The sequence below is a fragment of the Polyodon spathula genome, chromosome 5 (genome assembly GCF_017654505.1).
Source record: "Polyodon spathula isolate WHYD16114869_AA chromosome 5, ASM1765450v1, whole genome shotgun sequence".
NCBI classification, from domain to species: domain Eukaryota; kingdom Metazoa; phylum Chordata; class Actinopteri; order Acipenseriformes; family Polyodontidae; genus Polyodon; species Polyodon spathula.
Window position 1 is genome coordinate 41,420,095 of NC_054538.1, and position 25,031 is coordinate 41,445,125.

The 25,031-nt window shown below is 36.8% G+C and overlaps 1 protein-coding gene across 1 annotated transcript in view; it reads right to left on the reverse strand.

Annotated features, from left to right (window-relative positions):
• LOC121315970 (tyrosine-protein phosphatase non-receptor type 14-like) overlaps positions 1 to 21,725 on the reverse strand; it is a 109,359-nt gene extending 87,634 nt beyond the window's left edge. Inside the window, exon 1 of the mRNA XM_041250613.1 lies at positions 21,245 to 21,725. The gene's annotated coding sequence lies outside the window, so the exon portion shown is untranslated. The remainder of the gene's footprint in view (positions 1 to 21,244) is intronic.
• Positions 21,726 to 25,031: the final 3,306 nt, after the last annotated feature.

Sequence of the window (25,031 nt, forward strand, 5' to 3'; positions counted from 1 at the left end):
AGAGTGAAGTTGTCAGCACACAGGTTCTAGAGGCACATCGTGCCATAATCAAAAGAAATTCCTGAAGACCTCCAAAAAGTTGTTGTTGCCTATCAGTCTTGAAAGGGTTCCAAAGCCATTTCTAAGGCTCTGGAGCTCCAACAAAAACAGTCAGAGCGATATTGTCCAAATGGAGAAAGTTTGGGTCAGCAGTGAATCTTCCCAGGAGTGACCGGACTGACAAAAACTCTCCAAGAGCAAGGCGTAAAATCATCCAGAAAATCACAAAGAACCCTAGAACAACATCCAGGGATCTGCAGGCCTCTCTCGCCTCAGCTAATGTCAGTGTTCATGACTCCACCATCAGAAAGACACTGGGCAAAAATGGGTTTCATGGCAGAGTAGCAAGGCGGAAACCACTGCTCACTAAGAAGAACATGAATGTTCATCTCAAGTTTGCCAAAAAGCACCTGGATGATCCTCAAGAGTTCTGGAACAATGTTCTATGGACACATGGGCCTTTACGTCCGGCGAAAAACAAACACTGATTCCACAGTAAGAACCTCATACCAACGGTCAAGCATGGTGGTGGTAATGTCATGATTTGGGGATGCTTTGCTTCATCAGGACCTGGACGACTTGCCATCATTGAAGCAACCATGAATTCTGCTCTATAACAGAGAATTCTACAGGAGAATGTCAGACCACCAGTCTGTGAGCTGAAGCTGAAACTCAGCTGGGTCATGCAGCAAGACAATGAACCAAAACAAACAAACAAACAAGTCTACATCAGAATGGTTGAAGAACAAGAAATTTTTAATTTTGGAATGGCCTAGTCAAAGTCCAGACCTCAGCCCCACTGAGATGTTGTGGCAGGACCTGAAACGAGAAGTTTATGCTCGAAAACCCACAAATGTCACTGAGTTGAAGCAGTTCTGCATGAAGGAGTGGGCCAAAATTCCTCCACGGCGTTGTAAGAGACTGATCAATAACTACAGGAAGCATTTGGTTGCAGTTACTGCTGCTAAAGGTGGCGTAACCAGTTATTGAGTCTAAGGGGGCGATTACTTTTTCACACGGGGGCATTGGGTGTTGCACAGCTTTCTTTAATAAATAAATTAATCAAGTATCAAAATGTTGTGTTATTTGTTCATTAGATTTTGGTTGAAGACCTGATAACATTCAGTGTCAAAAATATGCAAAAATGCAGAAAATCAGACAGGGGGCAAATACTTTTTCATGGTACCATACACATTTCTCTCCCTTTTTTTTAATTATTACACTTGAGTCACAAATCATAATAAACTTCAAAAGCAGAACTTTTTGTCTCTATGTCAAACTAAAATGTGAGCCTCTGCAATGATGAATACATGTTTTGGTTAAAGTTAGACTGGGTTCATTTTTATGAGCAGGGGTGTCAAACTCCTGGGGGGCCGCCGTGTCTTCTTGCTTTCGTTCCACCTGAGCTCTCATATTTACAGGCCTCAAAATGTTTCAAAAGTAGTGTACCTTGAATCAAGTGCATTTTTGAAACAATCAACTGTAAAAGACCTTGACAAAATAAGAAATATGTCCAATTGAATAAATAATTAGACCAATTAAGTTAATTGAGAGCTTAAGTTGTAAACCAGACGACCCTGTGGCCCTTGAGGACTAGAGTTTGACATTCCTGCTCCGGTGACCAATTCATTCAGATGTTTGTCAACAGTGGACAAGTTATTATTTTATTTATTTTTAAACGTTGACCATTATGTGAATCTATCACAACTTGGTTTAGTTAAAGGACGCAACAACTGAGATGGGGCCAATTTATTAGATATTAGAAACAAAGCAGGCACATTGTAGTCAAAGGGATTGTTAACTCCTAATTCCATGTATTGGGTAGAAACAATTACAATAAGTTTGAAAGGGACAAGAAAGTGGCATCTCAGAAAATCAAGAACCATTGTGAGACATGTCATTAAGGAAGGGCAAACCTACAAGAAGACTACGACACATAAATATTATTATTATTATTGTAGAGGACGAATTGTTGTGCACCCAGTGTTTACCTGAACATTTCTTCTTCCTTTTTTTATTTTAAAACATTTCTGAGTTAACTCACAGATGATGACACTGCCAGTGAACATGTGCGATTGAAAATTCCTTGAAGCGCAGTCATATTGAGCTCAGTCTAACAGCATCCCTCCCTCTGTTTGCCCTTCATTATCCAATGAAACAGTGCATCTTTCTCGTGGCTTAGTGCTGGGAGGTGCATGGTAAAAACAATAACACATTATGATAATGAGTCACTTTCTCACAAGACGAGATTAGACAGAGAATGGGCCTACTGACGCTGAGCAAGTTTGTGAATGGGTTGTAGACCAGATGTGCTGGTGCTGACAGACACCGGCAGCAACAACTGACGGGCATACAGGCAACTTTTGCCATAACTGTTTTTTAATTTGAGAGGCATTGCAGCAAGCGGCTTGGGCCCTTCGGCAATTGCCGCTGGTGCATTGGGTTATTTCGCGCCCTGGGTGTGTACACTTTATTTGGAAACCCCCTACCACCACACCCTCTAAAACTGTTTTCATTGGGTTCCTGTTTATACTCAGTTGGGTGGAGCAGAGACTTGAGGTTGCACCACAGTCTGCCAGATATAGGATATAAACTCAAGTTCTTGCTTCCAAATTATCAAATAAAAGAAATATATAAAGCGACTACTTTATATGCACAGTAAACAATGACTGTCTGTTCTGTCAGACACAATGCCTAACATTCAGGTACAACAACACTCTGTTTATTTAGCCTCAGAACATTTCATTAATGTTACGGTCCTTAAATATGATCAGGTTTCACATCATCTTGATCTTGTCTACTTATTTTTAATCAAATGCAAATGGTCATGCAATCAAACCTTTTGGGTTTTCTTATGTAAGAGATATCACTGCAAAATTGTAAACTACAATGTTATAGTAAGTTTTTTTTTTTTTTTTGCAGATTTCTTATAATAATCAATTAAATATGTTTCTTCAACTTCTAGAGCATAAATGGAAAGAAGTGAAAAAATAATTATTGCCAACTAAAGGGTTAACACTGAATTAAACAAGCATGCTGAGCAGGTAACTACAGTGTATGGCAGACACTCTAAGTAACAACACAGAGCACATCATGTCACGTTACCTTTAGACACACTAACACATTTTAAACAAAGTACACAGATGACAAATTTGGCATGTTGCTCTTAAGTTTATTGCACCTATTTGTAAATAATACCTTAATAAATAATAATAAATAAAAAGTCTTTCAAGAAGTTTGGAAATAAGAAAATTCCTGTCTTCGCTGAAGCCAATACACAAACAAAACAATATGGACACATTGCATTCAAAATTGTATACAGCTTTGTATTCAAATTGGATTTCTGTGTTTGTACTGAAAGAGCATGGTTGCATGGGCATGCATATATGTGTTTCCCTCTCCTGTCCAATGCAAGTCCTGTAGGGTGAGGGAAATGGTGTGCAGTACATTATATGTTTTACAATCCATGTTTTACCTTAAAATTAGCAAATAACCATAATGGGTTTCCTCTGGGTGTATAATGCTAAAATGTGGATCAATAAATCACACTTGGCATATTAAAAACAAAGCAGGATATACAGAGTTACTGTGCAGGAATATTTAGATACATAAATGTTTAGCTCATTCTAATTATTTTCTCATCCAAATACAAATAACTTAATTAAAAATTGCCAAAGATTCAAGCAAAACATCACAGCAATCATCTTTTCCATTGGAATTTTGTTGGCCAATTTGGATTTTCTCAAAGTAATTAATATTACTGTTTTTACAAATCCAGTATTTAAATAAACTGTGTCATTCACCTGCAAATATGATACATGAAGAGCTGAGAATAAACACAAAATTAAAGACTACACATTTAAAGTATTCCAAATTATTTCTCCTAAGAAGTCTAAATAATGAAATACTGTGTTCTGTCCCAATACCTACTGGGTACATGTCAGCGTAAAACTGAATTAAAGATCTGCTAGAATTTCCTTTAAGGCTGGTTAAATGGCAAATTTCTCAAAAATACAATACAGCATTACAATGGTTTTTGACAGTGTAGCAGTTAGAATCGATTACAATAAGTTACTTCAAAGCGTGACAGTAGTTGGAAAATCAGTAGTCTGCCTTCTACAAAAACAGAGGAAACAGACTGCAGCCATAAACCTGACTTGATTTCTAAAATCCCACACTGATGTCTATTATGTTGTTATCAGGCCAGTGCAGTTGCTTTGGGTTGAGAAACAGATAAAGGTTTTTTTGGGAGTATGAATGGAAATAAAACAAAGCTATCGCCACAGATGTGTAAACACATTTTATCCCATTCTGGTGTTCGCCCCTTTTCACAATTTTTTTCCAAGCCACAAGCTACACAGCCCCCAAGCCATGAAATATGTAATTTCCTGCCAAGCCTCAAGCACAGATTCAATTACTCTATTATTACTTGTTTCAACACTATCTGTTTTAAACACTGATCTGTGTGGCTGACTGCAATAATAATTCCTTTGTTAAAAAACAAAAATGAAAAAAACCTACAACTTAAATATTTATGATAACGTTTGTGAGTTTGTTTTCAAATTGCTTTAAAAAACTGTCATCCAGTTACTTTTGTTTACATCATTAAATGTTTTAATTTCTACATGTTCGGATGGGATCCGAATTCACTGGAGTCTGATCATAAACAGATGTTGGATCCAATTCTGGAGCTACACACAAAGTAACTAGGGAAACTGACCAATGAGAACAAGAAGCAAACATGTCTGTTTGGCGTGAAGTTTCAATACCCTGGCTGTCAAAATTATGCCTAGGATCGCAAAAATGTTACAAAGAAATGGCAAATAAAAAATATGCCACTCTTAACCCTATTCTGCCTACCGTGAATTGCCATATTTGGGCGTGAAAATATGACAACTTTGTGTTAGCGCTTGTAATTTGGTAATTTTACAAGGATTTCAAATCAGAAATCAGAGTTGAAATTGCTTGTATAGTTGCAGAGCTATTCAGGGTTTTGTAATGCGTGCATTTTACAAAAAAGAGCCAAAATGGCGAAATCACGTCGGCAGCAAAGGGTTAAAAATCTAAGTGGGCACATTATTTTAAAAAAATCTTTACATATATTTTTGTACATTTTTTTTTTTTTTATGTACCTAGCTGATTTGTACAGAGGTGGCCTCGATTTACACTACACCCCTGATGTCACCAAGTTATTAAAGTTATAATTTTTTCTTGTGTGTATTTTAGGCAGAAAATGTATAATAAGTTTGTACTGGAACAAATATCGGAGCGCTTTTTTTTTTTACATTTATTCAAAGGGAATTCGGCACAAATGAGAAATATACATCACAATGTGTTTTTGCCTTGCACCGATTTACCCGCTTTCAAGAATTTCAGCGACAGCTAAATTAGCAAGAGGAAAAACAATTATATCTGCGAGGGATTTCTACATATAAAAAAAGAAACAGAATATCAGTTGAGCCACTCTTGGTGCTCTGTTTATTTCTGGCTGTTAAAGATATGTTAGCATTTTAAACAGTGTCTAGATTAGGCAGTGCACTCAACTAGCTGCCAAATAGTGATCTTTACATACCCATTAAGGCTACATTCACACTGGGTCTGTTTCAAATGGACTCAGTCTGGTTTGTTTCATTTGAAACATTATATCAATATGCTTGCTGTTCATACTTATCTGTGCTTAAGTTTTATTTAAGTTTTTTTGTTTTGTTTAGTTTTTTTTTTTTTTGTGGGAAAAAAAATACAACAGCAACCCAAGACGATTGACAATCTTACTGTTTCCAACCGGGACAAAAAAAGGCTGAAAACTGTGACAATCACAGTTTTCACCAGAATATCTGGTAACCCTAATGTAGTGTGTGTGTGTCATCGTCATCGTTCAACCCCAACCCCCCCCTCCCCCCAAAACATTTTATGTTTTTTGCTCTACTTCCATTACTAACTAGTCAAAGGGAGTCACAATGTGGCATTTGTTCACATTGATGTTTAACAAGCGAACCAGAATCGGTGCATTTGCCAAACAGACGTAGACAACCACTTTAGGTATGGTTTGTTTCCCAAACCCTGTAAACGGACCCAGTGTGAAAACACAGCCTAAGTTGCCAGTGCTACTTCCAATAGAGTACGTTTCTGTCTGCAATATACACAATGCTTTACATGTTCCAACTTGTAAAATAAATGACTTGTGTATTGATCACCATTTTATTTTTCTTTGTGATGCAATTCTAGTTTTTGTTATGGGGAATGTAATAAAAGAAAAAGAAAAACAGTGAATAAATATTGTTTTTTTCATTGTACGGCACCCTCTTTTCCACATTTAGTTAATTGGAAATGTTTATTCATGTTAAAAAGTTGTTATTACTTTATTAAAATGTGTCTACAGCCACTTCATAGGGAAGACACGACAATGGCAGGGATTACTAAAAAACAACACTGTCTGTTCCTGATTTTTTAAATTTTTTTAGTTTGTTTTAACCATAATGACTGTATAGCATCCTTTGTTTTGTAATTAATTCACAAGGGTAAAGTCAGGCCTTTCTTACTTCTGGGATATTTTTCAACTTTAGTACAGTATTACATATGCTTTGATAATGTTACACAAATGATTGACTATTTGAAGATATCATTGTTTTTTTAAAGCCCCTGCCATTGTCTTTTCTTCACTATAAACAAAGGGGAAAGACACATTTTCATAAAGTAATAGCATTAATGAGGGTTACTTATGCCTTTTTTTTAGCAAGTGAAAACTGTCAAATGTAACTTAAACTAAATAAAATAAATGTGGAAAAGACATTTGTACAAAGAAAAAAACCTCACAATTTTGTTTTTTGTTTATTATATTCCTCATAACAAAAGTAGGATCACAAAATAAAATATTGACCAGCACTGTACCTTGCGAGTTATATTTGGAAAGCATGAAGTATTTTCGAGTGATGTTCCTGCATCTGTATCCCCCGCATGCCAAATCTAAAACAGCACTTTGTTGAACTTTTTTTTTTTTTTTTTTTTTTACATACACATTAATACCACAAAACAGATAGAACTGTTTTTTTTTTTTTTTTTTTGCTATTTTTTAAATTGTTGTGCAAATTCTAGCAAGGTTAAGTCAGTGCAAGGCTAAACACGTTACACGTATTTCTAATTTCTATCAGCCAAGTAATTTATGGCAGACACAGACATATTTTTTTAGCACTAACGAAAATAATATTATTCCATACTAGCAGCGTAACATTTTTGAAAAAATACCCTCCTGGGAATTGCCAGCTGGAACAAACTGACACCAGGCTACAAGCTGTTAAACATCTCCCAACAATAAATTGCAAGTGCTGGGCAGAAAGTGTTCACTTTTTGCAATTTACTGAGCTGATAAATACTCATTACACAGTGATTCCAGGCCTAGGTCATTATTTCTTTTTCTGTATTAAATAACAGAACATGTGGAGTACAATAAATATTTTGTTAGCCCTAAAAGAAAAAAATAAAACTTTCACGTCACTCTACTAAAGCCTTCTCTTGTTAATCAACCAATGAGCACTGAATACAAAGCGAAATGGGTGGAAATTTGTGACACATACCAAAATCTGATAGGAATGAAAGTTCGGCCAATCTACATGCAGTGATTATACTGACGTTAATGCTGGCCAATAACAGCTAACAGAAACACAAGTACTATGAGGAACCAGAATGCCAGCAGCACGAACTGTGCTTAATGAAAGCTGGATAGTGACACGTATTAAGATAAAGGTTGAGTAGATAGTAAACAGTATGGTGAGTCACTGGGAAATCACTGGCCTTTAAGTGTATGGCTGGGATGATGCCCTGCTTTCTGAAGCCCCATGAATCATGCCAGTCTCGGTTAGGAAACTGTTAAAATTAATAATTTTCAAACATTCAAATATCAGTAAACAAAAATTAAATGCTATCAAGGAATTGCAAGAGAATAGAGACATTGTAATAAAATCTGCAGATAACGGTAGCTCAATAGCAATTCAAAATAATGATGCTTATGTAAGTGAAATCTAGAGACAATTGAATCGTTTAGAATTTTATAAACCTTTAATGACTGGGGCTCCAGAGTGCAGGATGTGACCTATAGCCTGTTTGAATGTCACAGCTGACCGTGACCGGGAGTTCTTAGGGGGCGGCGCACAATTGGCCGAGCGCTGCCCGGGTAGGGAGGGCTTAGGTCGGCAGGGGAATCCTCGGCTCACCGCGCACCTCGCTGTGGATCGACAGTGCAAAAAAGATAGTAATAAGGGCATACTATATTGGGGAGAAAACCGGGGTAAAAAATTGGCTTTAATGACTAACCCTTTACCAAACCTTATAGAGGAGGAGACAATATACAGAATGAAGCTTTGGCAAGCAAATCAATCACCAAGAGTCAATTTGAGTTTCTCAAAACTGATTTTCCTTTAACACCTGTTTTTTTACACTTTACCTTAAATACATAAAGATTCTATTAATCCTCCAGGGAGACCAACAGTGTCTGGTAACCAACCAGTTTCCGAACCTTTGAGTCAGTTTGTTGACTTTCATATTAAACTTTTAGTTACAGAATTACCGTCCTATTTGTCAGATACAAGAGATGTGATTAATTTGCTTGCCGAATATATGGTTCCATCAGAGGCATTTCTTGTAACATTTGATGTTGAAAGTCTTTAAACTAATATACCACATAATGAGGGGCTTGAAGCAATGTCACATTACTTTACCTTGAAACCAAATAATCAGCCCACTAATTTGCTTTTACAGCTAACTAATTATATACTTACATCGAATAACTTTATTGTTAATGCAAAATATTATTTACAACTTCAGTGCACGATGGGATCTACTTTTCCGCCTAATTACGCAAACTTATTTATGGGTGTGACAGGGTCTTGCTCGTGTCATGTGTGTGAGTAGCCGCTGTTCAAGCACACAGAGAGACAACTGGGGGTGAAGTTGAAATGCCAGCACAGGTGTGCAGGATTTATTAACAAACAAACAACGAAAGTAAATAACGTTGGTCATGTGACGTTACCAGCGATGGTAACGCACAGAGGACTATTACAGTAAGCTATACAAATAATGCAAAATAAAATACAGTACAACAAACTATAAATCAAAGGTGCCGTGAAAACGGCAAGCTTTGCAGCAGCCCCGAGCTATCTCCTGCAGATGTTTTTAACCTGACGGACACTCGGTCAAGACCCGCCCACCTGCTGATTGAGTACCAGCACAGCCAATCACTTGCTGCCCTTCCCCTCAACCAAGCACAGCAGGCAGCAAGTCTCAATCGAGCGCCCGTCTGTAAACAATAATTCAATTACACAAATCAACTCCGAAACGACACAAAATAAACCCATTCCCACATATAAATCACACTAACACTAATTTACCATTGTGCAGGGCAATTGCCCTGCCACAATGGGTTATTGAGAAAAACAACATATTGGTAATATTGCTGCTAACTCATTGTTACAATATGGAGGTCTGTGGAAAAGATATATAGAGGATATACTGGTAGTTTAGACAGGTTCCGAAACGCATTTACATTTATTTAAAGATTACACAGATGGTAGTAGATCCAGCTTAAGATTCACTACGGAAAACAGCAAGTTTGAAATACACTTTTTGGATTTATTAATTTCTATTTCTGACACTAATACAGCTCATACATCTAAAACTCACAGATAGGAATACTTTATTACGCGTTGATAGTAACCATCCCAAACATTTAATAAAAAATATACCATGTTTTACCACTTTTTAAGGCTAAAACAAATGATTAATACAGCTTTAAAAGACAACTGAGATTTAAAACTGTGATGGGTTACTATTAATTACAAAAACATACATGAAGTAACATCTGACAGAGTTTCTTTTGCCACAGAGTTTAATCATATGTCTAATGACATTAAAATATAACACATCAACATTGGAATATGCTGATGTGTGATCCTCAACTCCTTTTCTTCGCCACAACTTCACCAAAGTAAAGACAAATTGGTTTCCTCCATGTACAAATTGGCTTAATTAGGTAATTGGCTTAATAAATCTGATATTCGTGGTAATTATTGATGTGGTAGAAGTGTCCATTGTTTTAACACTTAATAATATTAAATATTTAATGTATCTGCATGTAAGTAAATTCCCAGTACAACATTTTATTAATTGTAACTATACACACATTGCTTACAATGGCTCTCAGAAGTATTCACCCCCTTGGACTTTTCCACATTTTATTGTGCTACAACATGGAATCAAAATGGATTTAATTAGGAGTTTTTGCCACTGATCAACACAAAAATGTCCATAATGTCAAAGTCAAAAATAAAATCTACAAATTGTTCTAACTTATTACAAATACAAAATAGAAAATAATTGATTGCATAAGTATTAACCCCCTTGAGTCAATATTTGATAGAGGCACCTTTGGCAGCAATTACAGCCATGAGTCTATTTGGATAACTCTCTACCAGCTTTGCACATCTGGACACTACAATTTTTGCCCATTCTTCTTTGCAAAATTGCTCAAGCTCCGTCAAGTTGGATGGGGACCTTTGGTGAACAGCAATTTTCAACTCTTTCCACATATTCTCAATTGGATTGAGGTCGGGTCTTTGACCTTTCTGTTTTTAAGCCACTCCAGTGTGTCTTTGGCTATATGTTTGGGGTCATTGTCCTGCTAGAAGATGAATCTTCTCCCAAGTCCCAGGTCTCTTGCAGACTTCAGCAGGTTTTCCTCCAGGATTTCTCTGTACTTTTCTGCATCCATTTTGCCCTCTACCTTCACAAGCTTTCCAGACCCTGACGCAGAGAAACATCCCCATACCATGATGCTGCCACCACCATGCTTCACAGTAGGGATGGTGTTCTCAGGATGAAGTGCGGTGTTAGGCTTGAGACAAAAATATAGCTTAACATTGAGGCGAAAAAGCTCTATTTTGTTCTTATCAGACCATAGAATCTTCTTCCACTTGGTCTCAGAGTCTCCCACATGCCTTCTGGCAAACTCTAGCCAAGATTTGATGTGAATTTTTTTCAACAATTGCTTTCTTTTTGCCACTCTCCCATAAAGGCCAGTTTTGTGAAGCACCCGGGCTATTGTTGCCATATGCACAGTGTCACTCAGCTCAGCCATGGAAGCTGTAACTCCTTTAGAATTGCCATAGGCCTCTTGTTGGCCTCCCTGACTAGTGCCCGTCTCGCCAAGATACTCAGGTTTTGAGGACGGACTGTTCTAGACAGATTCAGTGTTGTGCCATATTCTCTCCATTTCTTAATAATGGACTTTACTGTGCTCCGGGGGATATTCAATGCCTTGGAAATGTTCTTATATCCTACCCCTGATTGGTGCTTTTGAAGAACCTTATTCTGGATTTGCTTTGAATGTTCCTTCATCTTCATGATGTAGTTTTTGTTAGGAAATGTACTAACCAACTGTGGGACCTCCCAGAGACAGGTGTATTTAACCTGAAATGATGTAAAACACCTTAATTGCACAAAGGTGGATTCCAATCAACTAATTATGTGACTTCTAAAGACAACTGGTTGCACCAGAGCCTGTTTAGAAGCCTGTGTAGGTGTGTCATAGCAAAGGGGGTGCACACTTATGCCATCAATTAATTTCTGTTTTATATTTGTAATTCATTTAGAACAATTTGTAGATTTTATTTTTCACTTTGACATTATGGACTTTTTTTGTGTTGATCAGTGGCAAAAACGCCTAATTAAATCCATTTTGATTCCATGTTGTAACACAATAAAATGTGGGAAAGTCCAAGGGGGTGTGAATACTTTTGAGAGCCACTGTATATGCTGAAATGCCCTTGTGGTCTTATTTATGTGGGACAAACGAAATGTAATCTTAAAATCAGAATTGCAGAACATAAAGAGGCTATAAGGAATAACAGTATGGACTATGCAATAGCCAGACATTACAAAGCACGCAACCACGGATCTTCGGTGAGCCTTAAGTTTACAGGGATGGAAAAGGTGACGGTATCAGTAAGCGGTGGTAATATTGCTAATCAATTATTAAAAAGAGAAGCCTTCTGGATACACACATTAAATACCGTTGAACCTACTGGTCTCAATGAGACGCTAGAACTGATTTATTTATGAACTAGGAGTATTAATTAACATCTGGAGTTGAGTTGTACTGTTAATTGCATGTTGATCAGGTGTTCTCCTTGTATGTTGTTAAAATTTGACTTTTTATAAAAAAAGTTTTTGATTGTTAACTTAAATGTTGGCTAATTAATGATCATGCAGTCGATGATGTAATGTATTTGCTAATTGACAAAGAATATATAACACAATGAATCATGGTGTTGCTAACACGTTTACATGACAAAACTGAATCAGAAAATTGATTTTCTTAAATAGTCACTTTTCTGTGTTTGCATGATTAACGATAGAAAATCTAATCAGAATTCAACTGTATACATGGATTGAAGTTTTTGGAAAAAGCAGGATATTTTCACATGCAAAGTACTGTTGTAGCCTAAGTACGATTTGAACAGACCGGACATTTCTGCAACAGAATGGAGACCAATCCAATATAACTCAAGAGCTTTATGGAAGTGTCAGGTCTTAAATTCAAAGAGTACTATACTATACCTCTATTCAGATTCAGTACAATGTGTAATCAGCCTTTCCAACAGCTCATTCTGTTCTATATTACCAGTTTATTTTGCAGACATTATTTTAAATTATCACGTCATTTTACTACTTCACTATGGGCTATTAACAAATACATACAGACTTTAACAAATGTATTACTTTATGCCTAACTAGACAAATGGATGCATGCAGACTGACTACATATTATTATTATTTTCTCTGTTTTCTAAAACCACGTGCAGGAGAAAAGGGTCAAAGTGTGCACATGTGCAGTATGCTATTTCAATAAGTTTTCTAAAAAGTGTGTTTACATGATATACATGTTGTTAGGTTTCGGAATTTAATCTGAGATTTCTAGGTGCTTGTGGCACGGGGGGAGATCTGTACTGACTCTGCTGGCGTGTTCATGGTTCTGCAGGAGGAGGGCAGCAGTCGTCCAATACCCTCCTGGCGGTCACGGCAGTGACACGGAGAGGTGATAGAGAGGGTGTGTGGCTATCCCTCTCTCTGAATGGCTGAGAGTCGGTTCTTGGGGGAATTGTCAGCCCTATAAAATAACACTCTGCTGTTCCCTCAGATCTGCCCCTTTAAACCAGATCGAGCCTGCGGAAGTGCGGCTAGTACTGACTGTGGTCGGAACAGACACGGACAGAAAAGAGCGAGACTACTGCGAGAAGATGCAGAAAAGATAGAGAGAGAACGGAGAAACCTTAGGCAGACCCCGATATTGTGCCAGGTAGCTGAGAAAGCAGCAAAGTAGGACAGAGTCATACAGGCAGCGACCATTTGGTTATTGTGTTTTATTTTCATTTTTTCTTTCGCCTTTGGTTTTGACTATTCTTTTGAGCACCTGCGAGTGCACTTGGACTTGTATTGTTTACCACTAACAGTATTCCTGTTGTTCTGTTTACCATAGTTGGTAAGCAGGCCACAGATAACAGCGCCCTCTGCGGGCTAAAACAAATCAGCGACCAAAAGGGTCTGAAATAATAAAACTGGGCACCTGTGTGGTGTTGCAAGTACACCTTTCTGTCTACAGTGTGTCAGTGAATCACCCACCACTCTTCCGCAGTGCTGTTTTAAGAAAACTGACTTTAAAAAATATTCCGATAAATTTTCCGAAAACTATGTTTACATGACTTTTGATATCGAAATTAATTTTCCAAAAACGTAGTTTTATAAAAAATATCAGAATTCTTATGCTGATGTAAATGCACTGGCTGATAGTTTGTAACCTGATGAAGACACTGATGTGTCGAAATGCGTTGATCTGGATATCAGTAAAGGATTGATTTTAATGAGATGCCGAGTATTTCACCTTATTGATGTGTTCAAAATGTAAAGGATCTACAGGATGTGTTTACTACAACCAACTGTATCAGGGGGTGTATCATATTTCATTTTCTATTCCTTTGTGGTAAGCACCTCATCACGTTAAATTACTTCCTATTTTTTTCTTTTTATAATGTGATTCATGTGAATACCTGTAAGCAATAGTGGGTTACACAGTAACAACCAGAACAATAGGACTATAATTAGTATTGAATTGTACTATCTTTTTGCCTATCACATCACACTTTTAACCTGAATATTTCACTGTTCTGTAAACAATGCTAGCCCCATTAATTGTGTTATACGTGCATCCTCCAGTCTGAGCAGTCTGAAACACAGTATCTCACAAACTCATTCAGCTGGATTTGGCACAAGGATGTTGCCTTACCATTTCCTGGCAGCACTTTCACAAACATATCATTAAATTCCCAGGAAACTGGCTTTCTGTAAATAGCAGCCAGCCTGTCTCTGCAAACTCAGTCTATAAAACCTTTTCCACTCTTTTGGTCAGTTAGCATGGCCTATGCAGATACAGGATCCTGCTGGGCCACTTCAATATGCAAAAGTATTCTATTTGGACTTTAGCTTGGAAGGTTCTATTACATACATTCAAAACTGCCTCTACAGCAATGGCTTTATTGTACACGGCTGTATCTGGTTACTACATGCTATTTACAGAACCAACGCAGTATTTGAATTTCTAGTACCTGTCTGCCAACAATGCAACAGGCTTGCTCATTGTTCTACAGCTGCAAATAAAGATTTATAAATCCATTGCTTCTCCAACATTTAAACTGCACTGTGGAAAACACATGGCAAAACTACTTGACATACATAAATTATGTTTTGTTGTCTGGAATTTCTGCATAATGGAGCAGTATCCTTAGATCTAAGTATAAACGTTTCCAACAGCAATTGTCAAAACTTCGGCCTATTTAAAAATAAATAAATTTAAAAAAAAAACAGTTTTCCCATGGCTATACTATGTATTTAACATATTTTACTATGGTTTGCCATGTTCTTAAATATGCTTTTCTGAACTTTACCATGTTTATATATGCTTTACCATGCTTTCATGATGCGTTATTGCACACTGCTAAGTTTTACAATGGTAAACTGTTATAAGGGTACTGAACTTGCACCTTTCATAATCTGATGCCCAGATGAGCATGCCTCAAATTTGGAGGAAGTGTGTTTCCTTACACTTAAAACTACACTGAAAAATAGACAGACAAGACTATCAATAAGGACTTGACAGTCATGAATTTCGAAAAAATACACACAGCACTAGCTCATGTTTTAATGTTAGTCTGGAGGCAGCAGACAATTGCACACATTCCTGTTGCTGATAACCAGCATCTATTTGGCGCCTGGAAGTCCTTGCACCATATCATTTCAGTAACATACCATTGACATTACAAAGTATGCCACATGTATGACTGTTGCTGCACACCTCCACCAACTGTGCAGTATTTGCCTGTCACCTCTTCCCAAACAGAAATGCTAAGAGAAACTGCATGTTCTGACAGATCCCACGAATAATTGTTTTAACTAATCCAGTACAAGGGATTTTTGTACACACAGTGGGCTACATGTTAATGATCTTAACCGTGGTAGATCTTTGTACCGCTGAATCCCTAAATCATCCATGGGTACCACATGTGGGTTAAATGTCTGTCCAAAAATGTTTAAAGTGTGGCTGTATTAGATCTCTTTTGATCAATAAAATAGACCGTGTTATCCGGTAATCAGATATCTGCTTTAAAGATCACAACCTTTTGGCTCATAAAATGTAACATTAGGCTTTACTGCAGCCACTTTCGTAGTAAATTCCCTAAAGTTAAGAACTTTAACTAGAGTGGGGTGGTTTTTGGGAACAAAACAAAGCACCCAAGGGGCATAATGCAAAGGGGACTGTGTCTTTGAAAGAGTGGTTTGTAAACATGAAGTACATATGTGATAAAGAAGTAGTGGCTGTAAAGTAGATTAACTTAAATGAGTTGTTTTGTTACTAGTTTCCTAAATATGGTCCCAAAACACTTCTTTTTTAATGGATGACACCAATATTCAAAATGACCTGGCAGCCATATTGGGTAACAATATTTATATTCAAAACAAGGTTTTGTCTATTGGAAAATTCAATCTGAGAGACTGATCTTGTGTTTGCCTAGTAAATGACTATAAAGGCTTAACCTGGCAAGTGATTCTTTCTTAGCATACAAAGGCTAGAAAGCAAAAAGATTGTTAAAGAGATCCTCTACATTTGTAGAATACTCAAGTATTGCTTATTTCGTATGCTATTGTGTGTTCTCTACAACTATCTAGTGTTGGAAAAATTGTCAATAAGCATGATACATAATGATCTGACAAACAGTAGTGGACAACAGTGAACACACGTAATAGTATATACCACCAATAAATTCTATATTCTGAAAATGTAAGGGGTAAAGGAATCTCTTTAAGCCGAGTTAACACTAATGTCTCATTTAAAATGGCTGAAGTGTAATTGTTTTGAGATTTCTAAATACCTGAAGGAATCATTTCTCCTACAAAAAAATCCACTTAGACTAGACAATGTGTTGCATGCCAATATAATTAAACTTTTTGACCACAGAGAGTTTTAAATTTTAAATAACAAGCACAAATCAAACTGAAAAATGTATACGTAGGGTTGGCCAGCTTTAAATCAAATGCAATTCAACACTAAAGATTTGACAGACCTTAATTAGCACTAATCTTTAAGTAGCAAGGTAACATTAACTAGCCCAACCATGAAACCAACCATGTACATGTTCTTTTCGTTGTCCAGTTATACTTTAAAATACTTAATAATACAGTCATATGCACAGCATACATCTAACTTGGCTGCAACGTCTTTAAATCTTAACACGACTGCTTTCATCAAACCACCTACTCTGACTTACACCCTTAACGTTTTACGCCCAAGGGAAATGTAGTAATAGGAATAGTATGTATTTATTTAATATCCCTTTTCACTGTGGGAGAGAAACACTTAAGACTTAACATGTCCTAATGAACTTTATACTATATATTCAGTGATGCAACGTGCATTTTATTTTTGTCAAGCTAGTACAGTAGTGGTTGATAATGTAATATATTTATAAAGATCAACATTACAGTTTATGTTTAAAGAAATTTGATTACAATATATATTCAATGAGAATTTGCTCAAGTACAAAGTTTGTTCCACTTTTTTTAAGTGAAATAAAAAAATGCTTATGTTTCAGAACTAGACAGAAAAAGCTCTGAATGTTATACTCGTACACACACCTATGTTCAAATTCTGAAACAAATACCATTTTTTATTTGATTTTGAAAAATGGGGTAAACTTAAGCAAAAGCTTAGTAAATCTAGGCATTGTCTCTACTTTCTGTCATGACATGACCAGAGATTCAGAATAAACCATCAAAATGGTTTATTTTAACTGAATGGCATCTGTAATCAAACTTCAGAGAAACACAAAGAATTCTGCTAGGAACATAATTTGAAAGCAATGGGGGTTTTTTTTGTTGTTTTTTTTTTTTTTTTTTTTTTTTTTTTTTTTTTTTGCAGTGTTTATCATCTGGAATTGGAAATTATATAAAACAGAACATACGGCGGTCATATTAGGTCAGTGGTCATTGACTCAAGCTACCGTTTGATTAATTCAATCAAGAGAACAGTTCATAAAGCTTTTTTTTTCACACTGCTTTAGGGGGTTAGAACTTTATCCTTGATGGTTTTAAGAAAAATGTTTCTAAACCATCTTTAAACTTTTAGAAAGTTTTGAAAGTCTATAAAACCCTAAATGGTATAGCCTAGATAAAGTTAACCCAAGACACTACTTCAAATTCAGCACAGAAAACAAGAGGGTATAACTGGAAGCTGCGTAAAACTAAGAAGCACTTTTTTTATATAGAGTTATAGATGCATGGAATAATCTACCAGGTGACACAGTAGGATCTAAAACACTAGGAACATTGAAAACAAAATTCTAGACTAGATTCTATTAAATAAGATCTCCCCAGTAACAGCGAATGGTGTGCTAACAAAGGATGAGCCTTGATCGCCTGAACACTCTTGTCCCATTCCCTAACTTGTATTATGTTCTTAAGTAAATAGGGACCTGTGTCACAAAACTTTATACAGAGCACTGTATAAATATAAATAATCCTAAACACTTCAGAAAAAAGCGAAGCTAAACAAATATTTTAACTGAGAACCAAACATTTGCCTGAAGTCTAGTTTTAGTACAAAGCATTCTACAGACTAGAAACATAAGGTACATTTTTGACATACAGGGTAATCATATCAGTGAGGTAAGATGGAGATAAACCACCTTGTACTTATACAGCCTGATGTGATAGGAGGATTTGGTACCAGTGTGGACACATTTATTGGTCACCATTGATCTTGAGGAAGGATTACATTGTTGGAAGAACATTAAAAATAGCATACTACATTTTGATAGCAACACACAAAACCTCTTGACAGGAAAGGTTTTTGCACAGCAGCACAAAGTGACTAATCCTCACCTCATCGTCTCAGATTCTTTTGATATCACATTTCAAGATACCTAAACGGCTTTAGGAAGAACCATAAAATATTAGCTCTTAACTCTCATTATTTTTAAAGTTATGAGCTGAAAAGGTGTCATGTTTGAGAGGTCAGATGTTTCAAAGTAATCAAGTTATCTTATAGATACTCGCTGCATACACAGAACTGCTCTTCTAGTTTAATAATGTGCAACATGTACCTATTGTTAATGTAATACAGCCAAGTGTAGAAACAAAGTGTAATGACACCAATAAAAATGGCATATTGTAATTGTGTGAACTCCTGAACCGCTGCATTTATCACCTTCGCTGTAGTTTCTCCAGTCTAACAACAACAACTTATGCCTGGTTAACACTGCTGGCTGTGGCCAGTCACGGCCGTAAAAGTTATTTTCACTGCTGGCCACAACAGCCCTGGCCAAGCCCGGATGTTTTTTCTGGCCTGCTTTGCTTTATTGTACCCGATGTGGCCAGACTGCTGACAAAAGAACTACGTCATCACGTAGCAGGGCGGCGTGTGCTTGTATAGGAAGCTGACAGGGGGAACAGAAAAACATTTAACCCTTTACAGTGGCTGCCGTCGAACAAAATTGTGTCAAACAAAAAGTACGCAAAATTGTATTGGCAATAAAATTGTATGGCAATAAAGAATAGTCTTTCTAGAGCCCCGTTCACACTTCTACCCAGGTCTGGATACCCAGGTCGCAATCCCACGTAGTGTGAAACCACTTACCTAGGTCGTACCCAGCAACCCACCTCAGGATGTGGGTTTGACCTGCTTTGACCCGGGTTGAGCAAGACAAAATGCATAACGGACAACGAAATAACAAACAGCCAAGCCTGCGTGAAGGTTTCACTTCCGCAAGGAACGTTTTATTTTTCTCTGTTTAGCCATATTTCTGTTGCTTGAGACACACCGTGAGCCAGAATGTAGCAGGGATGGAGAAACATTTGCTCTAATCAGCATTTGGGCAGACGGTTAAATCCAGCAAAGCTTGCAAGAAGCTGCTTCCGGGGCACTGATATGCGTATTGTTTACTTGCGTCTGTCACCCAGGTCAAACCTGCTTTATCAAAAGCAGTGTGAAATCGTGTAGCTGACCCGCATGACACCGGGTCCGGCCCGGGTATGTTCTGACCCAGCTGGAGCATGCCAGTGCGAAAGGGGCTTAGGAGAGTTTGAATCAGCCATTTTAGTTTTTTGTAATACTACTAATAATAATAATAATAATAATAATAATAATAATAATAATAATAATAATAATAATCACATGACAACTATGTGAACATCACATGATAAAACTGCTGTGAAATGGTTAAGGTGAACTACTTTCCCATTACGGTTGACTGGGTCGCTTTTAGCATGTTAATCAAAAAGACCTACAGACCAAGGTGAGATTTATTTTTGGTTGGATAACCTATAATAAGTCTGATCAGTTGAGAACAGATTTAGCAAGAGCCTAATTGTTCACATTGCTGGAACATTATTATTAATATTACTTAAATATGGTTGACCAACTGAACTAGATGGACCGTTATGTATTGCCATAAGGTCCAGTCTCCTCAAAACATATACACAAGTACAATTTTGCCAAACTGTATTTGATACTGTACATAGTTCAGCTGAATATAATTTACATGTATGTACATAAAAAGCAGTTTGCTGTTTAATAACTTATTTTCTTTCTAAATGTATATAAACGGAATTAAATTGATTAATTATAACAAGTGAGAGGCCAAAAATGTTGAGATTATTCCTAAAACACTTCTAGTTTGAAATTGTTTAATTAGGCCATCATAAACAAAAAGGGCGACTGAAAGCAACAACTGGAAACACATTACAGCGGATAACTTTCAAATATACATAGTGTAATCATACTGAATATAGGTTACTGTACTACACACCAGACAAAAAAAAAACTCCTGTAACTTACAAAGGCTTGGTAATTCGTTGAGACTTGGTAATTCGTGTTTACATTCAAAAACAGTTATAATAATGTCACAACAAGCACCAAAAGATCAACACATTGAGGCGCAAAGCAAAGCTTTTGGGGATTGGTGCCCTTTTCATTACCGATCAAGTCCCTGTCTGTTCACGGACCGTTTCATCTTTTAAAATATACATTTTAAAAGCTTAGAAAAATAATAAAAATAAGATAGAAAAATGAATAATATAATAAAATTATATTTACCACCTATTCCGAATAGCCAAAGTGTAAATATTATTATAAAACATAAACAGTGTAACACTGGAGTCATCTGACAGGTCTGTCTGTTGTGTTGTCACAGTGCACGACCCAAGCCAAACTTTCGGCCCAAACTCAAACTCAAACAACAATATGTGTTCCCTAACTCGGCACATGGAGGAAGATAAAACAAAGCAAAACAAAAAAAAAATCCTCTTCCTGTTTCAGTAGCCTAGTCATTGTTTTGGTTTATGTTAGTAATCGAGTACTATCCTAAACCAGCTTTATATTCCGCATGAAATAGCCCTGCTAAAGTTAATACAAATAGACTCATCTTGTTTTGATTGTGCTTCCAGAGAAAGACTTAAAGCAACGCAAAATCTAACTAGACAGTACCACAGAGTACGTGAACTGTAAAAAGCTAGCCAAGCACAGAGCATACACGCGTATTTAGAGAAGCCTAAATGTTTAAAAACAATTATGTATCTACAGAGCACAGAGAAACAAAAAAGAAACACCTACCAGTACTGGTTACATGTCGTTTGTATGTACTTTTCCTTCGGTTAAGTAGATCGCAATATGCTTAAGTCCCTAAATTGTAATCCAAAGATCCAAAAAAAAAAAAAAAAGAATCCAAAGAAAGTTCCCTTATACTGTGCATAAATCCTCTACATGGAGTCTTCTTTTTCAAAGATCGAATCGTTTACTCCGCTAGAAAGAGGCTCAAATTGCAGTTTGTTTTAAAGCACACAATGACTACTTTTGTGTGGGCACAAGAACTTTCCAACTTTTTTTGTACCAAAAAAGGTACGCGCGCGCAGACTTTGAAAAACTTGCCTAGGAATCCGAAACTAGTTTTTGGCCTCGTTCACTGTGTTTCTGGTAATTTCAATATGTAAATGTTGGTAATAAATCGCCCAAGACAGGGCGCGTATAGGTTTAAAGAGAACAGTGCGATCCGTCCCTTATGACATCAGAACTATGGAATCCCAGGAATGTGGAGCTAATGAAGGCTGAGACGTCGGCGCTTTCTTAATGGTTTACCGTGGAGAAAAACAAACCCAGGAAAGCAAATCCACCAGACCAAATCATTATTTTCTTCAGGGAACAATTAGCTCTCAGTTGCAACGATTGGGTGGGGGGGGGGGCCTGGTTGGGGGGGCAGGGCATCAGGGAAGGGGGGCAGCCTTCCCCGTTCATAAAGGAGTTTCCTTCTTAAGTTCTTGGAGAGATTAAAATAATAATAAATAATAATTTTACACCATGGGCAATGAATATGTTTAATTCAAAATGCTAAACAAACAAAGCTCAACTTCAGATCCAAATCTTTTTACCATTTGTCATTACAATGGAGTACTATGACATTTATATTTAATCTATATCTTGAGTCATGTAGCCTCTCTTATTAGCAAGGTAATGTGTCAAATCTGGATATCATGACAAATATTATCAAGACAACATAGCACCCATCTCTGGGGGGTGGGGTGAGGTGGATACCACAGCTCCTGCAATGTCCAGATGTCATCCCAAGCCGGGACACCACATGATGCCCTTGACTGACATTGCTGCACAAGGTGTCAGCAGTGTACACTGCCTACTTGACAGGTTTTTGAAGATAAACAGTCCAGAATAGCTCCAGTGATATGCCATTATCTAGTAGGCTACGTGCCCAGGTTTGCCTGATGTTGTAACAGTGGCAAGTAGGCAAGGTTGCTCACACAGAGGATGACTAGTATTTGTACTTTGGTAGGGCACTGTGTGTGTATAGAGACAATAGTCTACACCTTTCAACAAGTACTGGGCAAGGGCATGCACAATTAAAATTCTATAAAATAGAAAAGTAGAAAACTAGCTTCAGATACATATTTATTACTATTTTTTTTGTTGTTTTTTTTTTTTTTTTTTTTTTTTTTTTTTTTCAAGAACTACTCCTCAGGTCTAGATGTCTTCTGTTGACGTATGTAATGTAGGCTAGATCAGCACCAGCACCATGTATGCGCAGCAGTTATTGCCAGAAAAAAAAAAGGAACTTGATCCAAGATGCCAGATCTAGCCTCTGTTACATGTATGACAACTAGAACTGAAGAGCAGTTCCTGAACTCAAGCGAAAGCACCCTCCACACCACTTCAGAAACGATTGCACTCCATGTGTGTACTTGTAGTGTGTTACATATATTGCCTGCCACTCAGTTATGAGTTCATTTAAATTCAACTCTGTATTAACTGCTACAAACTGGTACATTTGTGTGGTCTGAATACAGTTAGACAATTGGAGTGAGTTTGAACAACAACATGTAATGTAACTTGAGGCACATAAACCTTTAATCTATAATGCTCTACTTAAAATATATACATATCGCAAATTAAATTATAACAAACAAGCAAAGACAAACAAGACAAGAAAGTCGAGTCTAAACTGATTATAAAGTCCTGACTAGTTATGATGCAGAAGAATAGCTCCATCTGCTGGTAACACAAAAAAAAAAAAAAAAAAAAAAAAAAAAAACAGGCTTTTCACAGAGCTGTGAATACAAAACATCTATAGAGCCTGTCACAGTTAACTTGAGATGGTGGACAGTCACTTTGAACTTCCTCTGCTAACAAACTGAACTTTTTAACACACTAATTAATCCACTAACGCTAAGGAGCAAATTCAGTTTAAGTTTGTCTAAGAAAATGCATTTTAAAAATTAATCAATACAGCAAATAAAACAAGTATGGAGTCATTTGTATTTTGATTACATTACCATATTATCGACAATGAATACAATAATAGTAGCAATTCAACAATACAATGTTTTCTCTGTGTTTATACAGGCATTCCGTTAGAAGATGTAGGTGTATGGGGCCTGTGTCCCAATACTTGTTGGAGGGCAGTCTATACAAATTAAATGTCTATTCAATGTACAGTATACTGTAGAAGCATCTTTTTGTAATCGATCTGATTTTATTATGATATTGTGCTCGTCTGTCACAAATTGGATACGTTATATACACGATAAGAAACTAAGACATTACACACATGTATCGCTAGTAGTGCATTCTTTCAGTGTACTCTCATAGCTGTATCTTAGATTTCAGAAAGAGCATTTGAAAGTTATGGATGATTTCTATGCCTGGCAGGGAATCGTTTTTGTCAAAGCCTGGGTTAGAAAGTTCTTGTAATGGTGAACGGTCACCTACATTTTCCTCTGCTATGAACCGCAAAACTTTTTGTTGTTATTATTATTATTATTATTATTATTATTATTATTATTAATTTACTTTGGTCTCGCTTTGTATTAGTACTGCACTATTGAAATGTACCTGAGCTGGCTATGTGGGCACAAAGTGAATAAACTAAACTAAAGCTGGTAACAAGCCCCTTTCTTTAACAACTACTCACAAGAGCTAAGAAATTTGATTTCAAACCGTGCTAGTCCTGTGGGAGTCGATATATGCATACTTGATGTTTCTTACTAAATGCATCTATATACTGGGAGTCTAATATTCACAAGTAATTTAGAAATGATTAGTTCAGCTATTAAAATGATACACACGCACACGATTGCAAACTATTTGAAAAGTAGGACAGAGTAAAACTCTCTCTCTCTCTCTCTCTCTCTCTCTCTCTCTCTCTCTCTCTCTCTCTCTATATATATATATATATATATATATATATACAATAACGTGAGCGACCTGATACGATTAATTACAAAACTTAAGAAAGATCATATATTAATCCAGTTTTTTTAAAGCAATCCATTCCCAAAGTACCTAAAATAAATCGATATTCGTTTTGTTACAAACACAAAGACAGTCACTCCCTCTTAGAAAGATGCCATGCTCAGCCTTGTGGTGTACAGTGAATCGGTAGCTTTAAAACAGGCCAATGAGAGCCTTACTTTCTTTAAAATAGCCGAACAATATATTTTAGAGGCGGTGCCTTATTTGAATATGGCTCAAACAAGCAACCAGGAATCAGCTCTCAATTACAGGCTGGAATTAGACTGGTTTTGGTCCAATTAGAGGTTCTGGCTCATTCTTATAGGTCGTAAACTGTCAGTCTGAGGCTGGCAGCAGTTGCCCCTGTTGCTAAATTTTTGGGTTCCCCTAGCGACTAGTGACAAATCTAGCGACTTACTGCCGACAACAACAACGATTTTCAAGGAAAGAAGTCGCCAGATTTTAGCATCCCAATATCAGTCACAAGCAGCTCAATACACAACGCTTCTACCGCCTGAAGTAGAACAGTGGTGGTTGCGTTCTTGTAGCGCAGATTTCCACAGTTCTGAACAGAATTGCGGAGATGCACTCTTTTCAAGGCTGT